This window comes from Quercus lobata, chromosome 12, assembly GCF_001633185.2.
Source record: "Quercus lobata isolate SW786 chromosome 12, ValleyOak3.0 Primary Assembly, whole genome shotgun sequence".
NCBI classification, from domain to species: domain Eukaryota; kingdom Viridiplantae; phylum Streptophyta; class Magnoliopsida; order Fagales; family Fagaceae; genus Quercus; species Quercus lobata.
The window spans coordinates 32,673,165-32,699,689 of NC_044915.1; the positions used below are offsets into that span (position 1 = coordinate 32,673,165).

General features: G+C 41.2%; 1 protein-coding gene and 1 non-coding gene across 2 annotated transcripts in view; both read right to left on the minus strand.

Annotated features, from left to right (window-relative positions):
* Window positions 1–26,525, minus strand: part of LOC115970548 (short-chain dehydrogenase TIC 32, chloroplastic-like) — a 67,153-nt gene that overhangs the window by 12,850 nt on the left and 27,778 nt on the right. The window lies entirely within an intron of this gene.
* On the minus strand, window positions 11,937–12,043 carry LOC115972648. The gene has a single exon (XR_004087512.1). It is a non-coding gene; the product is annotated as a small nucleolar RNA R71 (small nucleolar RNA).

The following is a 26,525-nucleotide window of genomic DNA, read 5'->3' on the forward strand; positions in this document are numbered from 1 at the left end:
AAAGATCGAGAGTAACGGATTGAGTGTAACAGTTTTCGATCAAGATTCACAGTCCGATTATGAGTTGGTTTTCAAGAAGTGGCCTTCATCTAAGAGCTATGTTTTCAATGGAAAATGGCACGAGAATTTTGTGGCTAGGAGGGAACTGAAGGTGGGAGATATCATTGGGCTTTACCGAGATCCATGCCATTCAAAGTTCAATTTTTGTGTTCTGCTAAGGGCTCCTCATCATCAGATGTGAAAGTTTTTAGGCCTACATGATCTTTTATGTGAATTAATCTTTTTTCTTTTATTTCCTTAAATTTTTGGACAATCTTTGTTATCCCTAATGTAATGTTTCATTAATTGAAGAAATCTTTTTTTTTTTTTTTTTGGTTTATTCGCTTTTGTTATAACGTGGGGCAGATTACTACATTCTCTCATTGCTTTCCTTATTCCAAGTAGTGTTTTGGGCTGAGGCATGCTATATCAATAACTACTTGGCCCCGTGTTAACTGATCTCTTTGGTGATAATAGTAATTTTGGTAGGGAATTTCATGGTATTGTTGCTTCATAGTTTTGTTGTATTAGTTTTTCCTATGTTCACTGTCAAAGGAATGCTGTAGCCAGGGTGCATGGCTGCAAATGAGTCAAGTTGAAAGGCACCCCAAATGTTTACCAATAAGATTATTTCTTTCATTGTAATGGTATTAATAAAACTCAAATATTATCCAATAAATAAAATGATATTCTTTATCAAATGAAAATCAAGAAAAAGAAATAGAAAAATGTTATTACAATATTTTTCATAACAAATCCTAAATGTCAGGTTATTATTGGCTATTATTGGTGGACAAAAAAGTAGTGGTAGGTTCAAATTAACACCTAAGATTTATTATAAAGATGTTGTGAATATAACGCTTTAAAAAAAAAAAAAGCAATACACACAAAATTTCACAACATTTTTCACAATTGTTGAGTTGGCAAATATTTACTATGACAAACTTTTACTAGTTCGCATATAGGCCTAACACTAATATCACATTATTATTCACCACTATCAATTTGCCACTTTAACAGGTATGAAAAATTATCATACCTAAAACAATTTGTGTGATTAATTAGCAATTTTGCATCTAAAACAAGAAAATAGAGTTAAGTAATATTTAATTTTTAAAAAATACAAGTAATTTAAATATATTAAATGCCTCAAATCACTTTTCGCTTAAGACATCCAAATGCATCAAGTTGCCCCTGGCTATAGCACATTCTCCTGTTGAAAAAGACAACTACTCCACCCAATTTACTTGTTTGGATGGAAGTTCTTTGGATGAAAGATGTGCCACAAGACATTCTTCATATTGTTCACGTCGATTTGGCAGCTTTAATTGAATGAAATTGATGATGTTCTTCTAAAAAATGAAGAAGAGTTCCTCAAGGAACTGATGCATTTTTTCTTTCTTAATCAAGTGAATAAACACAAATCAAAGTAACAAGTCTTGACATGCAAATACGTTGCTTTATACATACTCCCAATTAATAAATTCAAAGCAAAACAAGCTTACAATTTTTCCTATTCAATGCTCCTCAAATAATTGATTCTAGAATTACTTAGGAATTTGTAGTTAAGTGCCAAATGCTGACAACCTCCCCATCCCAAAATGTCTAAGTGGGTGTTTGGAAAACTCAAAGAACATGGGCCTTATCAAAAACCAAGTTGTTTGGATTGATTTTTTAGTTGAGTTTCTATAACTCAAAACTCAAAAATTTGGAAGTTTCCAAATTTTGAGTTAAATGTTTCAATGACACTATTATAAATAACTCAATTATGATGGGGCCCACATTAGTGTATTGTCAAATTAAACTATAACCGTTGAGAGCTAGCTCTTTACTCTTTATTTATTATTATTATTATTATTTTCTTTTCAGGCAACTTCTCCTTCTCTTCTTTAGGTGGGCCCACCACTTTATGAATTATTTGAAACTAGCTATGAATTTGCACATTGCGTGATAATTATTTTATAGTGGTTTTATTTATTTATTTTTTTTACAATTTAAACTAATTTAATAAAGAGTATTGTATTTCGTAATTATATTTTTTTTATTATAGGAAATCATAAATATAAATTTTGTCGTACCAAAATGAAAACAAAACAATTTTTCTCAGAAATTCAAAAGGCAAGTTAATGAAAATATTCTTTTTTTAATAAAAGTTGTGCAAGCCAAAAATGAGGCTGATGGGCTAGTCAACACTTGGGCTCACAATCTATTTGTGATGTGGGCTTTGGATTTCCTAACTTGGGTAGTTATGAGTTCAGAGACCAATAGAACACTCTGTTCCCACAAATTCCCCCTTTCTCTCTTATTTCTCTCCTTGTGCTCTTTGTTCTATATTCTCTCCAAAATCCTTCCAACCCCCATTCCTCATTCTCGCCTCTTATTTATAGCCCAAGATTAGTGGAGGGGTTATGATTACTCTAGGTCATTAGTGGGCATGGGGGTCCAATTCCATTGTTTCAAAGTGGATGTTTAGGTGGGAGTGGGAAGAGTGGCATTGGAATTGCTTCCCACCTTAGAAAAGCAGCTCAGTGACGATGATCCCCAAGGTATTTCCGAGCAACCGAAAGGTGGTACCCCGAGTAGTCGCTGTCTTGTTCGGGATATAATTGACCGGGCAAGGCCCAGGTGATGAAACACAATGTGTACAGATTAAGAGTATTCGCCCAATGGACTTTAAGTTGGCCTAGGGCCCGGAGTTGGACAAAGGGGTTGGGGTCATGGGCCATATCGTTGGGTCGAAGTTTAGGGCCCAAGTGGGCCTAGGGACCCTTATGCCGTACATTTGTGCTGGCCAAAAATGAGGCTGATGGGCTGGTCCTTACTTAGGCTCACAATCTATTTGTGATGTGGGCTTTGGATTTCCTAACTTAGGTAGTTTTGAGTTCAGAGACCTAACAAAACACTCTATTCCCACATATTTCTCCCTTTCTCTCTTGTTGCTCTCCTTGTGCTCTCTGTTCTATATTCTCTCCAGAATCATTCCAACCCCCATCCCTCGTTTTTCGCCTCTTATTTATAGCCCAAGATTAGTGGAGGGGTTATGATTACTCTAGGTCATTAGCGGGCATAGGGGTCCAATTCCATTGTTTCAAAGTGGGTGTTTAGGTGGGAGTGAGAGAAGTGGCATTGGAATTGCTTCCCATATCAGAAAAACTGCTCGACGGTGATACTCCCTAAGGTACTGCCAAGCAGTCGAGAGGCGGTACCCTGAGCAGTCGCTGTCTTTTTCGGGATATAATTGACTGGGCAAGGCCCAGGTGATGAAACACGATGTGTACATATTAAGAGTATTCGCCCAATGAGCTCTAGGCTGGACTGAGGCCTAGGCCTATGGCCTTAAAGGGCCTGGGGCCCGTAGTCAGATAAAGGGGTTGGGGTCATGGGCCATACCGTTGGGTTGAAGTTCAGGGCCTAAGTGGGCCTGGGGGCCTTTATGCTGTACATTTGTGCTGGCAAAAAATGAGTCTGATGGACTGGTCCTCACTTAGGCTCACAATCTATTTGTGATGTGGGCTTTGAATTTCTTAACTTAGGTAGTTCTGAGTTCAGAGACCCAACAAAACACTCTATTCCCACATATTCCCCCCTTTCTCTCTTGTTGCTCTCCTTGTGCTCTCTGTTCTATATTCTCTCCAGAATCCTTCCGACCCCCATTCCTCATTTTCGCCTCTTATTTATAGCCCAAGATTAGTGGAGGGGTTATGATTACTCTAGGTCATTAGTGAGCATGGGGGTCGAATTCCATTGTTTCAAAGTGGGTGTTTAGGTGGGAGTGAGACGAGTGGCATTGGAACTGCTTCCCACTTCAGAAAAGCCGCTTGGCAGTGATACTCCCCAAGGTACTGCCGAGCAGCCGAGAGGCGGTACCCCGAGTAGTCGCTATCTTGTTCGAGATATAATTGACCGGGCAAGACCCAAGTGATGAAACACGATGTGTACAGATTAAGAGTATTCACCCAATAGGCTCTAGGCTGGCATGAGGCCTGGGCCTATGGCCCTAGAGGGCCTGGGGCCTGGAGTCGGACAAAGAGGTTGGGGTCATGGGCCATACCATTGGGTTGAAGTTTAGGGTCCAAGTGGGCATGGGGATCCTTATGCCGTACATTACCCCCCCCCCCTTTGATTTCTGCCCGGTCCCCAAGAACAAATCAAGGACACTAAAAGACAGAAACTATCCAGGAAGTCCAACGGGTAAATACTTGGCAATTGAAAGGCTCATTAATGTGCCCTTAAAAGGTGCGCTATATTTGGCTGTCTGGTTTAGTCGTCATCATTATCTGACGGTTTGTGAACTGAAGCGATGCGTCGGATAGTTACCATGGGGATTCGTAGGGTTTCTCACCCCTCATTTATTAAATGTTATTTACTCCTCCATTGGCTCCTGTAAATAGTTCTCTCTAAATCTCTTCTTCACTTTTTGCATTCTTCATTCTTCAAACTTCCTCTCTACTGAGCATACTTCCTTCGTGCGTTCATCCTCTAGCCCAGAACATTTTCTCTCCTTAGAGCCCACAGTAAGTTCCCTCTGCCTTTCCTTCTACTCTTTTTTCTTCTTTCAATTTTCCCTTAATCTTAGTTTAGGAATGGGCTATTCCCATCTTCTATCTTCAAAAGCGTCCTTGGCTAGCTTTAGAGTGGCCTACAATGTCCGTGGAGATGTTGATATCGCCTATTGTCACGAAGGCAATATCGACATCCACAGGTGCTAGGGTTTAAACACTGTGTTCTTTCCCCTGAGGGCTATCCTCAAGGGTGGGGTTAGGTTCCCTGTTGACCCTCTCACTATAAGCACCCTTAGATTTTATGGCCTTTGTCCTGACCAACTCCCCCCTAATTTTTACCGAGTGGTGAGTTACGTTAGTAGGTTGAACCAATTGTTCGAGTTGCAATTGAACCATCATGACATCAACTTTATGTACAGTTTATGTGGAAACATTAGGTCAGATTATTATTTAAAGACTAGGGACATGCGAGTACGGCTCATATCATGCCTACCTGACTCAAATAGAAACTCGGCTGGGGAATTCATTTGGGTGAGTAGCAACTGGCTTGCCGATGAGCTCCTTTGCCTGCTCTCACCACGTGATGTTAGTCGGTACCGAGTATCTTTTACTTGTTAATTTGTAATTTACTTATGATTATTTTGATCAAGTGGTCACTAACCAACTTTTGTATCATCTATGTAGAGAGCAAAAGGTTCAAACTAGACCTTAGAGTAGTGCACGTTCGGGACCTAAACTTTGTGCTTAGGTCAGAGATTTTCGTTCACTCGGATGGACAACTCCGAGCATCACATTTGATCCTTGGTGTTGACCCTGTGTACTCCACCTGGCAAACGTTTAGTCAAGCTCTGTTAGTAGATAGTCCACTTCTCTCATACATTGATGTTTGGCATGCAAATTTCCTTCCCCCAAAACTAATTGTAGGCAAAGCACGCGATCTCAACCCACGGTACATGGCCTCGGATGAACTTGCACTAGTAAGGGACACTTCAGCAGAACTTATGTCCCAAAACCACAGAGTACATGTGCCTGTTGAGCTCGAAGCCCCCATTTATGTAGCTGAGTCGACAAAGGTCGAATCAATTAACTCCTCGAGAACCGAAGCTGATCTTGGTGACGAGATGGTTACTTGACAGACGATGACTATTGGCCACTTTGTACTCAGCGTCCGGCTAGCCTCACAGCAGCAGGAACCTAGAGGCAGAGACCCAACTCCTCCTCCTCCTCCTCCTTTCGGCTATTCTTGGAAGAGACGACATTCGACCGAGCAGACTCATGAAGGTTTGGGCGACATGCCCACAAGGATTCCCCCCCCCCCCCCCGGACATTTGGGGGGATTGGTATTCGAGAACCTATAGCCCAGGTCAGGACAAACGTGGCGTCCACCTATCGACCTGAGGTGAACTAGTGTTGATGGTCATTTCGGAAGCCCAAGTGGAAGGGAGAAGCCCAGCAACACGGACGGAAAAGAGTTGGCAAATGGATAGAAAACCCATTAAGCCCAAGCGGCAGGAATAATGGATCACAGGCTCATGAGATAGACAAATAGGCCTTGAGGAAGTAAATGGGCTTAAAGGAGCCCGGGAAGAGAGAAAAAGTAAACCATGGATAGTATGTGATGTGGAAAAGTGAGAATGGGTTATGGCAGACCCAAAATAATGAAAGCAAAGAAAGTGAGGGGTCGATGGCAAGCCTATGGACCCCAAGGATGAGGAATAATATAATTGGGTCAAGGAAGCCCAAAGAATTCAGTAAAAGCCCATGGTAATGCAAAGTTAAGAAAAAGGCCGAGGAAACCCAAGTGAAGCAAACGGGCCTGGGACGGCCAAGGAAAAACAAATGGGACACAGGAGCCTACCAGTGACGTATCAAAAGAACCAATGGCCTTACTGGGCCATTAGGGGAAGAATGAACAGTAGGCCCAAAGAGGCCCAGCCAGATTGAGGTAAAACAATTTCGCAACAGGAATGATAAAGTGGTATGGTAGGAGATGGTAGCAGGAAAAAGAGTAGGCTGAAGAAAAAGCAAAGCCCACCATCAAGCAAGGCCCAGCCCCGAATAGGGAATGCCAAAAAGGAAAGAGAAACCAGAAAATGGTCAAGAATGTACGGCAGACTGTGCAGGCCAATCACAGCAGATGCATGAGTAACAGGCAGATTTTGGACATACATGGAAGAGAGGCACGCACAAGGCCTAAACCTCACCAACTTGTACCCAGCTAATACAGGACACGGTGAAGTCATAGGTCAGAGGTAAGAGGTCATGGTTTGGCGGTGGGGAGAAGGGAAAACTTATTTTAAGGTTCTTGCTAGGGCCCTTTTGGGGGAAGTGTCCTGCTGGGATGACATACCACCCAAAAGGGCAAAGCTGAGCTGGAATCACTAGGTGCATGCTATGAGGGATAGGAAGAGAGGAGGCACCCACACCGTAGCAAGAAAGGGTGCCACTACAGACAAACAAATAAAATAGCTTTCTTTTGTCTAGCGATGGGGAGTGGCACATAGACGAACCAGTGGTGGTCGGCAGGTACACTCAGACCAGACAAAGGTGGTTAAGGGTTAAAATAGTAAAATTCGGTCACGACAGGCACTATAAAGAAGCCCTTGCCATGTACAGGAACAACAACAACAAGCACCACAGTATTGGAAACTTGAAAGCCAGGAAATAGAAAACAAGGATTAAGAAAGAAAAAAAGATAAGAAAAGGGCAATATTAGAAAAGAAGGAAAGAAAAACATAGAGAGTTAGAATGGTAGGCATGCACCAATAGGTTGATTCACTTTCTCCCTCTCAAAATCTTGCTCTCTGCCGGAAACAAAGGGTGTTCTTGTGCACCAACCATTCAAGTCTGCTTCTCTCAAAGTAATTAATTTCCATGACAGGATCTCCCTGAGAGATTATCCACTTTGAGAAAAGGCGTTCTTCCCTCTTTGGTTTTGGTCCTGCAGATTAGACTTGATCTGATTTATTTCCTCTCTCAATCAACTCATATACTACCCCCTGCTTTCCTTACTTTTTTTATAAAAATAATTGTTGTTAAACTATGATTATCTTTTTCTTAAGTAAGAATTATCTGTTTACCTTAATAAAAATGTCAAAGTACTTTATCTTATCTTGTTATTATCATATCTGCCTGCCGTAATCCATCTAAAATAGTTCTGCTCGCCGTAAGCATGCTTCTGGCAGACAAGGCATAGTTTGCACATAAGCCAGACCAAGTTGAGTTGTAGTTGGACCGATTTTAACTCCCTTACTCAGAATACTTAGGCCCAATACCGCAGGAGGCAGCCTAGCCCACTTTAACCACAAAAGGCCCACTACATTAAATTGGCGGCTTCACTGGAGAGTTGAGAAGCAGATAGGGATAGAAGCCCTTGCGAAAAAATGCCTCCAAAGTCTAGAACAATGCGAAATATGAGTGTCGTGCCCTTACAAGCAGAGTCTAGGCCAACGACGCCTCACCAACAGCAGCCTAACCAGGCGGAAGGTGACAACGGAGTGGGGGTTAGACCTCAGCCACAGCCAAGAATCCCTATTGACAATGCCAACATCTTCATTGAAGTTTTGCAATCCCTGCAACACTCATAGCAACAAATGATGGAAGAAATCCATTAGCTAAAAACAGACAAAACAAAGGAAAAAGGAAGCCAGCATGACCCAGAACATGCGGTAGACAAAGAGGAGACACCAGTAGGAGGAGTCCTACAGAATGCGGAACAACGTTTCGTTACTATGGCCGAAGTAGCGGCTCCCCTGGAATAAGAGAGAGCTAGAGCACCTAAGGAGAGATTCTACGCACGAAGGCCTCCTTACCTACTAAGAGTACTCAGCAAACCGTATCCTGAAAGGTATGAGCCAAGGGCCTTTGCACAATACGATGGCAGGAAGGGAAGTGTTGTTGAGCACGTGAGCAAGTTCATTGATACCCTTGGCCCTTACGCCGCAGACGAAGACTTATGTCTTCGAGAATTTTCCAAGTCGCTATGCGACCGGGCATAAACCTGGTACATCGGCCTAAAGCCAAGATCGATCCCAACTTGGGACGATATGGTGGATGTATTTTTCATTAAGTACTTCCACGGGGAAGAAACGGTAACGCTTGCAACCCTGCAAGAAACCAAGCAAAGGAATGACGAAGATTTGATGGAATACATTAAAAGATTTAGGAATATAGCACTTGATTGCTATGATCACTGTGAAGAAAGAACATTGGTGGAAATGTGTATGACGAACATGATTAGGGAGTACAGGGTAGTCTTGGAAAACTTTGAAATCTCCCAGTTTATGCAGTTGTTGCAAAAGGCCAGAAAGACTGCCCAATCTGTAAAACCAAGTTTGGACAAAAGAAATGCTCTGCAAGCTATGGTAGTATCCACTAGCGAGCGGAGAAGGAAGATTGATGGAAAGGAATACGATACTCCACCACCGATACCATGCACTCCAAAATAATTAGATGTGTTGCTAGACAAGTGGATAGCAAATGGAGTTTTCAAGCCTAATCAAGTTTCCAGAGAACCCACAGAAGAGGAGCGGAGGGACCCCTGCTTCTGCCATTTGCATAACTACATGCAACATCCTTCCGTAGAGTGTTAGGCGCTCCGCAGATTGGTGCACCACAGGATCAAAGAAGAAACTCTAGAACTATCCCAGTAGGAGTTTCAAAGAAACCCACTCCCAAACCACAAATGGAAGGGTGTAGTAGCGGTGGTGATTTGTGCGAATCCAGGGGAAGACGAAGAAGAAAATCCAGCCCTGCCTGTCACAGCAATCACCACTTTACAGCGAAGCTCCAAATTCAAAAATTTGTTTGACCAGCTAGGGCTCACAGCAAAGAAAAGAAAGATAGTCATGGAGGCTCTAGTGAGCATCGCCTTCGGGGCAGGAGTAGAATGCTTATCAGCGAAAATCCCAAATGACAGAGCCCTCTTACAGGAGTCAATCGAGATCACTTTTAGTAATGAGGATATGGAGGTGGAATACCCAGATCACCGAAGGCCCTTCTACTTGGCGTCATCTATAAATCAAATCCCCATCAAGAGAGCCTTGATAGATACAGGTGCTTCTGTATATCTCATTCCATTGAGCACTTTACAAGTGGCAGGAATTTCGGAAAGAAAGATTCAAGGATGCCCAATGGAAGTGACAGGGTTTGGCAGAAGGGGCGAGTACACCACAGGCCACATTCAGTTATGGTTGAAAGTGGGCCCCATAACTTCTTTAGTGTGGTTCCATGTGGTGAAAACAGAGGTCTCCTATAATGTGCTTTTGGGGAGGCCATGGTTGCACAAACACAGGTTGGTCCCCTCCACCTATCACTAGTGTGTAAAAGGAAGGTTAAATGGCAGGATGATACACATAGCAGCAAAACCCTTGCTGTTCTAATAGGTGGAAGCTTATTTAGTAGAAACTATGTTCTACGACCAATGGGCTCCGTCTGGGGAAAGCTCAGTATCAAAGCCACAAGGTACCTTCGTGCTTAAGTGGGAAGATGTCCGAGGTAACCCAGAGCCTGACTTAAGGGAGTTACTAGCACAAAAGAAGAAAAGAAAAGAAGCACCCGCCGCAGAATCAAATTACGTACCCCAATGTGTCATGGTTTGAGGCCCTGATGGCAGGATTGTGTACAAATTATGAAGGCGCGCAGGGCTCACGAGTGAAATACAAGCGGGCCCCACCCAAGAGGGGCAGTGCAAGAGTTTGGCGTGTTGTGTGGCACAAGAAAGTTCGGGGGAAGAAAGTAATAAAGAGAAAGATGAAAAAATTGCGACAGAAAAGGAGGTGCAAGTTATGGCAAAAGAAGAGTTGGAGGAAGTTAACCTGGGGTCTAGTTCACAAGAACCAAGGCCTATCTCAATTAGTGCAAGTTTGACTAAAAAGGAAAAATCAGAGTTGATACTGCTGGCTAAAGAATTTAGAGATGTTTTTGCATGAGATTACAGTGAAATGCCAGGGCTAGACCCTGGGCTAGTGGTGCATACGTTGAATGTGGATCCAGAAGCCAAACTAGTGGCCCAGCCTGCTAGGGTATTTCACACTGAAATAGAAGGGCAAATAATCAAAGAAGTACAAAAATTGCTGGCCGCAGGATTCATCAAGCCTATTCAACACCCGTATTGGCTATCCAACATAGTACTAGTAAAGAAGAAGAACGGGCAGATAAGATGTTGTGTAGATTTCGGAAATCTCAACAGGGTCTGTCCTAAGGACGAGTTCCCACTGCCAAACATGGATTTACAAATAGATTCTGCAGCAAGAAGCGCCATGTTTTCATTCATGAATGGGTTCAGTGGATACAATTAGATCAGAATGGCATCAGGGGACGCGGAGAAAACTGCTTTTAAAACACCCATGGGCAACTTCTACTATACTATGATGCCTTTCGGGTTAAAAAACGCAGGTGTAACTTATCAACGAGCAATGACGGCCATATTTCATGACATGATGCATTAGGAACTAGAGGACTACGTGAACGACATTGATGTGCATGAAATATATACAATAAAGTACTCACATATCTACACATTTAACCTTACTTTTATGTTATTTTGTGACTGATTATATAATATCTTTGTGTTGTAGGTAACATGGGCTTTACATGCAAAGTGGGGCTAGGCCAATTAAATCAAGCCAACTTACATTCAGCCAGGCATGAATTCAAGGAAAGACCAACCCAATTAAATTTAAGTCCAATTGGAGTAAGGAATCAAAGAAAATTTGCACCAAATCCAAGTCCAATTCGGATTAGGATTCCAGACTGCACATTAGTTAGTATTTTTAGCATAACTTTTGGGTCAGATCCAATCGAGATGATTCAAGTTGGGCTGGAACGTTAACTTAAACGGCTACAACTTTGTAGTTTACCAAAAGTCCAAATTCTGACGTTAAATGGGCCAAAACCGTCGGTGAAGTGAAGCCTAAAAATCTGGGATTTTCTCCAAACGAGAATTCAACTTGTAATAGGATTCCTTGACCTATTTAAAGGCTCTGTAGGGCAAAATTCAGGGGGGCGGAGGGTGTTAAGGCTGAGGGCTGAATGTATAGAGAGTGCAGCTACTTCTTTGGTTTTCTTCCATAACAGTTAGTTTTATTTTATTTGTTTAGTTTAATGTTTAGTATTTTATTTTTGTGTTTTCTTTCAATTACCATGTGTAGCTAAATTTATAATTAGGGTTGAGGATGAAACCTTGTTAATGATTATCAGTAATATTTATGTGATTTGATTTTTCCCACAATAGTTGTTCTTTAATAATTTAAATTTTTCTTGCTTCATATCAATTGACTAAGATGGAATTCTAGATATGAGTTCAATCATGTTTTTCTCATGATTTAGGATTTATCTTAATTAATTGAATGTTTGGTTTATTAATTCTTGACTATAAAATTGGATATCGTTTGTGATTTGAGGAGAGAAATTGCAGATTTTTATTAGGATGAACAAGAGAAATTTTATGAGAGTTGGGAGAGATTTAAGGACTTGATCTTAAAGTGTCCTCATCATGGTTTTGAAACATGGAGACTAGTACAATATTTTTATAATGGTTTGACTCAAACAAATCGTAACATGATTGAGTCCATGAATGGTGGTAGATTTTTGAGTCTTAGGGATGATGAGGCATACAAATTTCTTGAGAATCTATCAGAAAGCTCACAACAATGGGATTTTTCCAATCGTAGAGAGAGATCTGCCCCTGCAATTAAGAAATGAGGATTGTATGAAGTCAGTGAAGATTTAGATATAAAAGCTAGGTTGAAAAATCTCACTCATAAGGTTGAAGCTTTAGCTTTAGGTAGAGGGATGAATTCTGTCAATAAAGTTCATAGTGAAACATGCTCTATTTATGCAAGTCCTATGCATACAACACAAATGTGTCCCTCCATAGCTGGTTACCCTGATTTTTATACTGAGCAAGCAAATGCACTAAATAATTATGGAAAACCACTTGCTAGTCCATTTTCAGAGACATACAATCCAAATTGGCAAAATCATCCTAATCTCTCTTGGAGGTAGAACCATTCCCCCATAAATGTAGGTGGACAACAAGTGCAACAACAAAGTCAATTTCGTCCACCTACTCAAGCATATTCTCCCATTCCTCAATCAACACCTCAGTTTGTATCACCACCAAGACAACAATCATTTTTGGAGGAGTCTCTCAAAACTTTCATGCAATCAACTAGCCAAGCCATTCAAGAGATAAAAAGTTCCACCCATCTGAATACTCAAGCTATTTCAAAGTTGGAAAATCAAGTTGGCCAGTTAGCAACCCAAGTTGGAGAGAGAGAAAAAGGAAAGTTTCCTAGCCAACCTATACCTAACCCAAAAGGGCAATATGCCATCAATGGTTCTTCTAGTTCTTCTCATGCACATGATTCTGTTCAGTCTATTACTACCCTTAGGTTTGGTAGATAGGTTGATAATCAAGTGAAAATGCCAGAAGTGGAGGATAATGAAAACATTGTGTTAGAGGAAAAAGGAGTTCACAGTTCATAGGATGATCATAAAGAAAAGAAGGGCAACTTAACCTCAAGTCCAATTCAGGATCTTAGCTCTTCCCCTCTTGATAAGAAGTTTGTTCCTAAAGCTCTATTTCCTCAAAGTTTAATCAATCCTCAGAAAAGTGCACAATTTGGAGATATTTTAGAGGTTTTTAAGCAAGTGCAAATAAACATTCCATTTCTTGATGCAATTCGGCATGTTCCTGCTTATGCCAAGTTTTTGAAAGATCTTGTGACAATGAAGAGAAAGACAAATGTCCCTAAAAAGGCATTTTTGGTAGAGCAAGTTAGTTCAATCATTCAAAATAAATATCTAGTGAAATGTAAGGACCTTGGATCTCCTACAATTTCATGCAGGATTGGGGATCGTCTCATTGAGCGAGCTTTGCTAGATTTGGGGGCAAGTGTGAACCTAATGCCATATTCAGTATACTTACAGCTAGGTTTGGGGGAGTTGAAACCCACAACCATGACACTTCAATTAGCTGATAGGTCTGTGAAAATCCCTAGAGGTATTGTTGAGGATGTGCTAATTAAGGTAGATTCATTCTATTTTCCTGTTGATTTTGTTGTGTTAGACACTGAGCCTGCCCTAGATGTTAGTACACAAATCCATGTCATTTTGGGTCGCCCTTTCTTAGCCACATCCAATGCTTTGATCAATTGTCGGAGTGGTGTGATGAAGATTTCTTTTGGGAATATGACTGTTGAGTTTAATATTTTTGACATAAGTAAGCAAGTACTAGACAATGAGGATATATGTGAGGTTAACATGATTGGGAGCCTAGTCCAGGACACTTTCCTACAATCAAGTTGTGAGGATCCCCCAAAGGCTTGCTTAACCCTTTTTGATTGCAAGTTGGATATTGAAAAATCAATTGAGGAGGTCAATGCATTGTTGGATTCTATTCCTCTCTTAAGTATTGATAGTTGGTAGCCAAAAGTGGTCCCTCTTCCACTTTCTTCATCCCCATTCCCATCTATTGTAGAACCACCAAAGTTGGATGACTTTTGGGAACACCAATTGATAAGTAGACTTCAAGAGCATAAGGAAGCTATAGGTTGGAAAATTGCTGATATTAAGGGTATTAGTGCGTCTATGGTTATGCAAAGAATTCATTTGGAAGAGACTGCAAAAGCTTCTCAACATGTTTTTGACCCAGGTAAGTTACAATATCATTGGACTAGTCCATTCATAATATGAATTATTTATCTCCATGGTGTTGTTGGGGTTTGGATGGTCCTGTTTATCAGGATTGATCTCCAGTTGTGTTAAATCTTTTTGCAAAAAAAAAAAAAAATCTTGTTTATTTTCTGATTTTAGATTAATCTTTGTGTTTATTTTCTTGTTTCATTTTATTTTCTTTTGTTCTAGCTAATATTTGACAAAAATTAAAATTTATAACAATCAGCTTGATCAAGGTACGTCTCCTCCTTCTCCTTATCTTACTTGTTTCTACTTGGTTCTCATGTTGCATATTAATATTTTGCTCTCTTTTCATTTAAGACATATATTTGAGAGTATCATTTTTAACATTGAGGACAATGTTTGGTTTAGGTTTGGGGGGAATGTACATAGATTTCTATCTTTTTGTTTTGTTTTGTTTTGTTGTGTTACAAAAAAAAAAAAAAAAAAAAAAAAAAATCTTTTGCCTAGCTTGAGATTTATGTTTTGAGTTTGTTATACTACTCTTGCTTAAAGAATTTCATTGCTTTCATGCTCAATTCATTGCACATGCACGTAGCCACTCAAATACAACTTGTTGTTGAAGGATAAAAATGATTAGAAAATCTTGATGATAACAATGTGGAGACTATAACCCTTGTGAGTTTTGAGCCAATCATTATTTTTGGAGGGTTATTTATTGTTTCTAATCTTAAAATTCATTTGGAAGTGCATAACATATTTCTCTTGTTGTAGTCTCATTGTTTTTTCTTTTGGCCAAGAAAAAAAAATCTGATTTTATGCCACACTCGAATCTTTTGAAGTCATTGATGTTGAATGAACTATACTAGTCTTTGAGAGATGAGATTAGGCCATTTTTGTCTACTTTGAGCCATATATGTGTTTTTCTTTTTTGATACATTATCGCTAGTCACCCCATCGAGCCTTTTAATTAGCCTTTCTTTCTTAAAGCCCTTATCCATAGTGTTTCAAGATTGAATTTGATCAGTTTGTTTCAATGTGGTGGTTTGTGCAAAGAAGAAAAAAAAAATTCAAAGAAAAGAAAAAAGAAGAAGGGAAAAGTGTCAAAAAGAAGAAAATAAAAAGGGTTCTCATCAAATTTTGAGAAGTGAAATGGAAGGAAGGAATACTACTTTGAAGAAGAAAAGTTGAAAAAAAAATTGTTGAATGGAAATTCCAAAAAGAGTTGACATTCCGACAAATCTTGAAAACACTTCTAATTATTTACCTTCACCCATTTTTATTTCATTCCCTTTACTTTTACCCTACATTACATCTTAATAAAGTCCTTATTTGATCTTGAAGATTGTGTAGTTTAGATATTGATATGACTGAATAAAAAGGGTGGTATAAATTCTTTTTGGCATCCTTTCATGAGACTACTTGTTCATTCTTGGTTAAGCGTTTTTCATTCAATTTATATGTGAGGTATTTGATTTTGTTTACATTATTCTGCTCACATATATTGTTGAGAGTGTTACACCCCTTTTCAGAGTGATTTCATTTGTTGAGTGATAACACCGGAAAGATTTGAGTTGAAGCATACTTTCAAATAGAGATTTGAGTCAAATTTATTCTAAAACTAAGAGTATGTTTGGGTTGGCTACCACTTTTCACTCACATTGAGTTTTGAGGGCATGAGAAATTTCTTTAGCATTTGTAGTGTTTTTGAACTTGAACTAATCCTCTTTGCAAAAGGCAATTGAAAAAAGAAAAAATTGTTGATTTTATTTGTTTTGTTTATTTTAGTATTCATTCTCAGAATTTTGTGGGTATATTCCCTGCAAACCCTCACAAGACTACAACTCGTCCACTAGTGTAAGCTAGGGGTTTAAAGGCTTGTTGCATACGCTAAATGCAATCGAAATTTCCAGCGAAAGTGGATTAGTCAGGATTTCCTTTTTCTTTGTTTTGTTTTACTCTTTATCTGTTTTGCTCGAGGACTAGCAAAATGTAGATTTGGGGGTATTTGATGTGCATGAAATATATACAATAAAGTACTCACATATCTACATATTTACCTTTACTTTTATGTTATTTTGTGACTGATTATATAATATCTTTGTGTTGTAGGTAACAAGGGCTTTACATGCAAAGTGGGGCTAGGCCAATTGAATCAAGCCAACTTACATCCAGCCAGGCATGAATTCAAGGAAAGACCAACCCAATTAAATTTAAGTCCAATTGGAGCAAGGAATCAAAGGAAATTTGCACCAAATCCAAGTCCAATTCGGATTAGGATTCCAGACTGCACATCAGTTAGTATTTTTGGTATAACTTTTGGCTCAGATGTCTAATCGAGATGATTCAAGTTGTACTGGAACGTCAACTTAAAGGGCTACAACTTTGTAGTTTACCAAAAGTCCAAATTATGACGTTAAATGGGCCAAAACCGTCGGTGAAGTGAAGCCTAAAAATCTGGGATTTTCTCCAAACGGGAATTCAACTTGTAATAGGATTCCTTGACCTATTTAAAGGCTCTTTAGGGCAAAATTCAGGGGGGTGGAGGCTAGTACTAGGGCTGAGGGCTGAATGTATAGAGAGTGTGGCCACTTCTTTGGTTTTCTTCCATAACAGTTAGTTTTATTTTATTTGTTTAGTTTAATGTTTAGTATTTTATTTTTGTGTTTTCTTTCAATTACCATGTGTAGCTAAATTTATAATTAGGGTTGAGGATGAAACCTTGTTAAGGATTATCAGTAATATCTATGTGATTTGATTTTCCCACAATAGTTGTTCTTTAATGATTTAAATTGTTCTTGCTTCATATCAATTGACTAAGATGGAATTCTAGATATGAATTCAATCATGTTTTTCTCATGATTTAGGATTTATCTTAATTAATTGAATGCTTGGTTTATTAATTCTTGACTATAAAATTGGATATTATTTGTGATTTGTCTGTCAATGGATACAATTTATGATTTGATTTTTAGAATTGGATATATCTTGTGATTTGTTTGGCTACGGATACAATTGATGATTTAGTTTTATACTTAAGAAGTGAAGAAGAACATGCTTTAGATTTTTAAACATAAGTTTTAATGATGATATTTTCCATGATAGCAAGATTGATTTCTAGATTATCATGTAGTGAGTTGGGAAAAATTAATGATCATAAATATATGCTGATATGACTTACAAAGTGGATTCCAAAACCTTAATTACTTTCTCTTGATTGTTTACATCTTTTTATTGCTTTATATCTTTTGCTTAGTTTAACTATTTGCTTAATTTTATTATTTGTTTAGTATATTTAATTGCAAAAAAAAAAACCAATTTTTATTAAACTAGATTATGATTAATTTGGTTAAGGTTTAATTTATTTTTCTACGTTCATACAAGTCCCTGTGGGTTTGACCTCATTCTTGTCCAACTATACTTCGGTACGGTTTGTACACTTGCGAGTATTTTAAAATTTCACAACAGACATAGTGGTTAAATCAAGGAGGAAAGAAGAGCACTTCCGCGCGTTGAAAAGGCTATTCGAAAGGTGTAGAGCCTTCAAACTAAGAATGAACCCTCTCAAGTACGCATTTAGAGTGTCCTTTGGGAAGTTCCTGGGCTTCCTGGTGCACAACAAGGGAATAGATGTGGACCCGGCCAAAAACACGGCCATAGCCACTATGAGACCACCGGCCATAATAAAGGAGTTAAAGAGCTTATTAGGGAAGGTCTCGTATATCTGGAGATTCATCCTTGGGTTGGCATCAATCATCTCTGCTTTCACGAAATTGCTCAAGAAAGGGCAAAACTTTGAATGGGGAGAAACGCAGCAGACAGCCTTCAAGAGGCTACAGCAGATTATAATGAACCTCCCAACGGTACAAGCTCCAGTCTACAAAAAGCCATTGCTACTCTACTTGGCCGCCAACTCTTATGCCATTGGTGCATTAATCGCCTAAGAGGATGGAGTTGGTGTTGAACAACCAATATACTACATCGGTCGTGCCTTAAAAGATGCAGAAACTCGTTACCCAAGGGCAGAAAGGGCGTGTCTGGCTATTGTGTATGCTTCGCAAAGATTACGCTATTATTTCTTAGCCTACGAAGTATGGCTGATGACCAAGTCCCATGCCATCAAGGTTCTGTTGCAGCAACCAATCCTCTCAGGCAGAATATCCCAGTGGTTGTTACAATTGTCACAGTTTGACTTAAGAATGGGGACACCCAGCGCAGTGAAAAGCCAGGCTATAGCAAATCTATTGGCACAGTTTTCGGGAGAAGAAGAATTTTCGTTGGACGATGAAGTTCTAGGGGAAATAGCCATGGTAGAAGAGGTCAGAGAATAATGGTTAATGAAATTTGATGGGTCTTCTACCACCCAATCAGGGGGAGTGGGAGTAATTCTGTACCATGAAGAAGATAAGGCAGTAGCGCTATCATTCAAACTGGAATTCCCCTATTCAAACAACACAGCAGAATATGAAGCCTATCTAACTAGGTTGGCCACGACTCTTGAAATAAGAGTTAAGCACTTGAGGGTGATTCGAACTTGGTGGTCTACCAGGCCAAAGGGATCTTCTCCCTAAAAGAACCCAGCCTAGCCTTATACAAAGCAATGGCCCAGAAGATGGAGGCGAAATTTTCAACCTTCGAAATAGAACATGCTCCAAGGAATGAAAACTGGTTCGCGGATGCATTGGCCGCACTAGGCTCACAAATAATGTTTGAAAGGGATAACACCAAGGTGCTGGTCAACAAGAGGGAAGAATCCATTATTGAAGTGTTAAAGGAAAGATTCCGGGAGGAACGATGCGAAGGGGATTTGTGGATCCTCATAAGGGAATCCTTGATGAAAGAAGAAGGTGCCGCAGATCTAAAAGTGCTGAAAAACTATGCCCTAGTGAGAGGAGAACTGTACTGTAAGATGCCTGGTGGGGTCTTGTCTAGATGCGTGGGGCAGGAGGAGGCCTAGAGAAAGTTGAAAGAAGTACATGACAAGACTTACGGATCCTGCGGGGAGGTTAGCCTTTACCGCAGACTTTAAAGAGCAGGCTTCTATAGGCCAAGCATGGGTAAAGATGCAGACCGAGTCCAAACCCAATGTGGGACCTGCCAGCTCGCAATAAACAGAGAAGAAAGTTACGTTGTGTTCATCGGCGAAGACTGGAGAAGCCCATTCGTACAATACTTGGCAGAAGACATCCTGCCACAAAAGCACGGTGAAAGATACAAGCTTAGAAGGCTGGCAACGTGCTACTTTTTGCATAACTTGGTCCTTTTCAAAAAAGGGTATAATGGTGACCCCTTAAGATGTTTGGGCCCTGAAGAAGTAAGAGAAATGATAAAAGAAATGCATTCGGGAGAGTGTGGGGAGCACCAGGGGAAGAAAAAACTTTACAGATGCCTGTTGCAAATGAGCTACTACTAGCTTACCATGAAGAAGGATACGAAAGAATTTGTGAATAAATGTCACAGTTGCCAAGTGCAAGCCAACTTGATTCACACTCACTCGCAGAACTTACATAGCATGGTCACCCTATGGCCCTTCCACACTTGGGGACTTGATTTGGTAGGACCAGTTAACCCACCATCGCATGGATACATATAGATACTAGTGGCTACAGAATACTTTACTAAGTGGGTAGAGGTAGTGCCACTTTGAAAAACCACAAGAGGAGCAGTGGCAAACTTCATCAAGGAAAACATAATTGTGAGGTTTGGAGTGCCCCACAGAATTATCAGCGATAATGGCACACCGTTTGTCAACAGTGATGTAAGGAAAATGCTGGAGTTCTACCAAGTCAAGCACCATCGTTCATTGCCTTATTACCCTCAAGGAAATGGGCAACTAGAGGCAACAAACAAAGTTCTCATAAAGATCATCAGTAAAATGAGCCAAGAGTACACAGAAGGATGGGCAACGCACCTGCTAGACGCCCTTTGGGCTTACAGAAAATCACCAAAGTCTACCACAAGATTTTCACCATTTTCCTTGGTATATGGGACAGAGGTAGTAAGCCCAGCAGAAGTGATGATTCCATCTTTGTGAGTTATGCAAATGTAGGGGAAGGAAAAAGAGGGAGAAGCCTTTACGGCAGAAAGGTGTGAAGATCTAGAAGGATTTGATGAAAGAAGGGAGGAAGCCTAACAGCATAACCGCAGATACAGACAAAAGATGACAGAAGCCTATGGCAAGATGACTAAAGAAAGGGTGTTCGTGGAAGGACAACTTGTGCAGAAAGTGGCAGACTATGTCAGGCGAGGTATGGCAGGACCATCTAAGTTTACACCAAAATGGGAGGGACCCTTCGTGATAAGAGAGACACACTCGAGTGGGTATTATCATCTCGCCCAGATGGATGGCAAGTACCTAATGGATCCCATCAATGGGAAATGGTTGAAGTGTTATTATGCCTAAGTTAAGGTTATGTAGTTGTCCCTTTCATTCAAAGAGTTCAAGGTTTACCCTTTTTTTTTTTTTTTTTTTTTTTTTCAAGTGACCATGTCACGGACAAGTTTTGTAACATGCTTTTATGAGTACACAATGAAAAGGACATGAAGTATTATAAAAAACATTCCATGTCATAAGTAGTAGCATAAATAGCAAACAAGTGTAGCATTTTAAGAGTTACAAACCCAAACTCTGGCAATTATGCCAAAGTATCCAAATAAGTGCTGTAAAAAGGAAGTATGTAAATGAAGTGTACTAAGGTGGGGTAGTAAAAGAAGGAAAAGAACAAAAAAAAGGGGGGGAAACTACATCAACGAAGTCTAGAGATAAAAGGCTGGTCTCCAAAGAGACTGGACCCACCAATGCTAACAAGAAGACGCTCACGACGACCCTCTAAATCTGCCACCTCCTTCTTCAAAGTCTCAATCCGTGTGTCAATAGCATCCACAGCAGGCTGAACCTTTTTCATGAAAGAGGCTTAGGCAATCTCACGGAGATGGTCTAGGATGAACTCCACAGCAAAACCCACACTGATTAGCTCCTGAACTGCAACCCTCCACTGCAGGATCCTCTTGAAAGAGACAGTATCAACAAAGTTATGTTCAATATCATTCATTACGCTTCCCAGCAATTTCAAGAAATGCTCCCTAGCAGAATGACCAAGGCGGAATCCCTGCATGAAGTCCCCCCGGCTACTGAAAACTGCCTCTATGTAAGAAACGCAATCCTGGGAAATCCTGAAGCCATGGAAGTCCACGTAAGAAGGGTCGGAACCCCAAAAGTCTGCAGGATTGAGGTCGTTAATCTCAGGCTAATCAAAATGTACAAAAAAGGCTGTGGCCTCACCCACGGGGTTTGGAACCGTGGCAGAACTACTGCCACCTCAAACTGAGAAAGGACAGTAGGCAACGGACCTAACAAGGAGCATGAGATGAGAAACCACAAGTTAGGAGCAATAAACTTGCAAGAAAGAAAATAAGGGAGGAGCTGAAAAACTCACCAGGACCTGTGAAAATGGAAGTTGTAGGAACGGCAGAAATAGGTACAGAAGGTACGGCAGAAACAGGCACTGTAGGAATAGCAGAAACAGGTGCTATAGGTGTGGCAGGAGCAATGGCTGAACGCATATCTATGTCTGCTACGACCTCTGGCCCCTCAAAAGTCTCTGTAAAACATGGAAATAGACATACAAATTAAAGGGAATTGCAGTAAAGGGGAGACGCAAATACCTACACCTAAGGAAGAGATAACAAAAAAGGGGGAGGATCCTCCTCATTGTCAGAGTCAGAAATCCTCTTCTTCAAAACAAGTTCGTCATCCGGATCCTCAACGACGTCCTCAAACCCCTCGGAGGACAAGTCCACATCAGGACCACGTGTGGCAAAACTGGGAATGGAAGAAGGAGTAACTACCAGTGAAGAACCATCCTTCATAGCCTGGGATAGAGTTGCAAAGGGGTCACTGGTGGAGATGACAAGGGGTGTGGCAGGAGAGGCAGCCTGGGTCTGAACAATAGTAGGAGGAGTGGCCACCTCTTGGGGAGAGTGTGTCTCGACAGGAACGGGAGTGGCCTCACTAACCTTCCTAGTATGAGTACCCTCGTCTATGGGTACCGGCTCAGTGGGAAGGCTAGGAGCCTCAATAGGAACTCCGGGTGCAGCAGTAGAAGGGACAAGTATTGCAAATACTACGTCGGCCCCATCAAAAAAACCTCCCATGGGCGCACCCATGGAGGCAGAAAGCTCCTCAGCCGTAGGGTGGTATATAGAAAAAGGCTCAAGCTCATCCTAGAAGACGAAAGGAAAAGGATGTGATGATCAAAGGGACTTTTAAGCAAATGAGTCAAACAAGAGCATGTGGCAAATGAAATGCTGCAAAGAAAAAAAAAAGGAAGAAGAAGAAAAGAAAAAGAGATGTACCTCAAACTCAAGTTCATCAAGCAAAATGGGTCGGGTGGCTGATGCATCCTCCTTATGTTTAGACTGCAAAGGGAAAAGAAAACAAAAGATAAAGTTAAAAAGAAAAGTCAGCACACGTGTCAAGAGTAGCTGTAGGAAAGTCAAAAGTATATAAAAGACAAAGCAGAATTAGAAGTAACTTACTCTCTGCTCGGCAGTAAACATAGGGTGAGAGGCTGTCTTTCTCTTGCTGTCTCATGTTCTACTAGAAGGGGGAGCATTTGTAGATGGTCGTGGAGTGGCAGGCTTGGGCTTGCTTGCAGACTTAAGCTTGGCAAGAGTTTTCTTACTTGACACAGAAATATTTGTCACTTTAACTTTCTTCTCCTAGCTCGGAGGATAATCACCAGCGTGCCAATGCCACCCTCTTTTCTCCTCATCCCACTCAAAGATACCAGACTAATTCTGCTTCCTGGCATATGCTAACACAGACTTGGAAGGAAAAAGCAACTGAGGATTAACCGAGATAATTGTGCTAAGCCCATCAGGAGGAACAAGGAAGAAGCCACAACTACCTATCAACTCTTTTTCAAACGAAGTCATCATGGCCTGCCAATATCCATGCATGGTAGGGGTACAAAGACCTTCCCTTAGTGAGCCCGGAACGATGACTACAGTAAAACGTTGACTCCAAAAGAAAAGAATGGTCATTAGGAATGTCCTGATCTAATCCGAACTGCCTTCTCACTCGATTGGCAGGATAATGAACAAACTTGATCCATTTGTCGGCCAAATAAGGCAACCACCCAGCATTTGTGGCTGCCAAGTATGTGATTCCGGTCTCATCAAAACCGATCAAGGGAGTGGTAGTGTCGGCGATATCAACGAACAAACCTATAGCAGAATCTACACATGTATAACTAGCACCCAATTTTCTATAAGCTCTCCAAGAAAATCCTACACCTTGATCAAAGGATTCAACAACAGAATGGTCAATTGGTTTCAAGCCAACCCAACGAAAGGCCAATGGAAAGTCTGACCCAAATCTGCCACAAAAATCAGTAATGGCCTGCGGACACGACTGATACTTGTCTTTAGCAAAACGAGAGGGCCTACACTTCAGCAAATGCTTAGCACAATGCTCATACAGCAGGTGTTGCAAAATAGTACTATGAACAGAGGAGGTGACTATATGGCAGGAGCCTGCCTGGCTCACATCATTCCGCAGGATGTCCAGTTGAGCATACAGATGCCCTAAGAACATGGGAGCCAACGAGAGACTAACCCCAGCAGAAATCTTAATGGCCAAACGAAAATATAAAGGTTTCACGGCGTAATAAGGGTGGGACCTAAAAACAAACTTGCAAAGCCAAAACACAACAAAGGCCGCACGGTGGGCAAACTCAGAAAATTTAGAAGAAGAACTAACTCAGTAAGACAACTTGGTGTTCCCGCTCATCATTTTCTTCAACTCAGCTTTCACGGCCTCTTCTTCTAGGGAAAGCTCTAAGGTGGCAGGATCAACGTCTCCAAGGATGGGCAGGAGTAACTGGTTGGCCACATCTTCTAAGGTCACGGTGACCTCACCACAGGAAAAGAAAAAGGTATAGGTGGTGGTACACCACCGGCGAACCAAGTGACGAAGGTTAAAGAGGTCCCGGAAGTTGGACAAGCAGAGAGATGAAACTATGGCTTTCAAAACACCAGCTCGTTGCAACAACCCCATGAAGTCAGTGTCAGATAACTCATTGTCCACCCACTCTCTCCAACCCAAGGCGATACCCAACCCGAACTCGAAATGGATGGGTACAGGGAGTGAAGTACCTTGGCGAATGACTAGATCAGGGATCGAAGAGGCCAACGGAGCCCAAGAAATGTCCGTATTTCACTGGCAAAGAGCGAGCCATACATGACTCGGCGGCAGCGGAGCATAATCGTCGGGAATCTTTGGGAAATAGGGAAGAACATCGTACTAGGGATCAATGAGTGGAGCACACTCACTGTCTGGGTCACACTCCGTTTCTTCCTCATCGGAGTGGTCCGACTCGGAGTACACCGCCTCCTCGTCTACACCACATACTGTGGGAGGATCGGAGATAACTTCTTTTTCTTTACTGTGGGAGGAGCTTTGGCTTTTTGCCGGTGTCATTGTGCAGGAATTTGATCGAAGAAGATGTATGAGGTGTTTGAGGAAGAGGAAATGGAGAAGAAAGGGAGAACTAAAAGAGAGTTCTGGAAAGAAGGAAGGAGTTTTTGTTTGGATTACAGAGGGACTCCTTAAATACCTAGGTCATTAATGTTGGCACGAAAGGAGACGACGAGTCAGCCATCAGAAAGAGGATGAAATTAATTAACCGACGGCTGTGTTTGAAAATAATTTCCAAGTTGGGAAATCCAAAGAGACACACTGTTCACGGTAGGAATATATATATATATATATATATATGAATGTATATGTATGTGTAAGGTAGGGACCACTGTTTAAAAAGCCCACGAAAGAAAAGAAGATGGAAAGACAGAAAGGGCAGAGGAGTTTTTATTCACATATGAACCGCAGGAATGCTTCATATGTTCAGGGGCCTAAATGTTGATGGCCATTTCGGAAGCCCAAGTGGAAGGGAGAAGCCCAGCAACACGGACGAAAAAGAGTTGGCAAACGGATAGAAAACTCATTAAGTCCAAGCGGTAGGAATAATGGATCATAGGCCCATGAGATAAACATATGGGCCTGAAGGAAGTAAATGGGCTTAAAAGAGCCCAGAAAGAGAGAAAAAACAAATCATGGGCAGTATGTGATGTGGAAAAGTGAGAATGGGTCACAATAGGCCCAAAGTAATGAAAACAAAGAAAGTAAGGGGTCGATGGCAAGCCCATGGACCCTAAGGATGAGGAATAATGTAATTGAGCCAAGGAAGCCCAAAGAATTTAGTAAAAACCCATGGTAATGCAAAGTTAAGAAAAGGGCAGAGGAAGCCCAAGGGAAGCAAACGGGCTCGGGACGCCCAAGGGAAAACAAATGGGACACAGGAGCTCGCCAATGATGTAACAAAAGAACCAATGGCCTTGCTAGGCCATTAGGGAAAGAATGAATGGCAAGCCCAAAGAGGCCCAGCCAGATTGAGGCAAAACAATTTCGCAGCAGGAATGATAGAGTAGTATGACAGGAGATGATAGTAGGAAAAAGGGTGGGTTGAAGAAAAAGCAAAGCCCACCATCAAGCAAGGCCCAGCCCCGAATAGGGCAAGCCATAAAAGAAAGGGAAACCAGAAAATGGTCAAGAACGGATGGCAGACTGTGCAGGCCAACCACGACAGACGCATGAGCAGTAGGCAGATTTTGGACATACATGGAAGAGAGGCACACGCAAGGCCCAGATCTCACCAGCCTGTACCCAGCCAATACAGGACACGGTGAGGTCATGGGTCAGAGGTAAGAGGGCATGGTTTGACGATGGGGAGAAGAGAAAACCTATTTTAAGGTTCCTACTAGGGCCCTTTTGGGGGAAGTGTCCTGCTGGGATGACATACCACCCAAAAGGGCAAAACTAAGTTGGAACCACTAGGTGCATGCCATGAGGGATAGGAAGAGAGAAGTCACCCACACCGTAGCAGGAAAGGGTGCCACGAAAGACAAAAAAACAAAATAGCTTTCTTTTGTCTGGCGATGGGGAGTGGCATACAGACGGACCAGTGGTGGTCGACAGGTACACCCAGACCAGAAAAAGGTGGTTAAGGGCTAAAATAGTAAAATCCGATCATGATAGGCACTATAAAGAGACCCTTGCCTTGTATAGGAACAACAACAAACACCACAGTATTGGAAACTTGAAAGCCAAGAAATAGAAAACAAGGATTAAGAAAGAAAAAAAGATAAGAAAAGGGCAATATTAGAAAAGAAGGAAAGAAAAACATAGAGAGTTAGAATGGAAGGCATGCACCAATAGGTTGATTCCCTCTCTTCCTCTCAAAATCTTGCTCTCTATCGGAAACAAAGGGTGTTCTTGTGCAC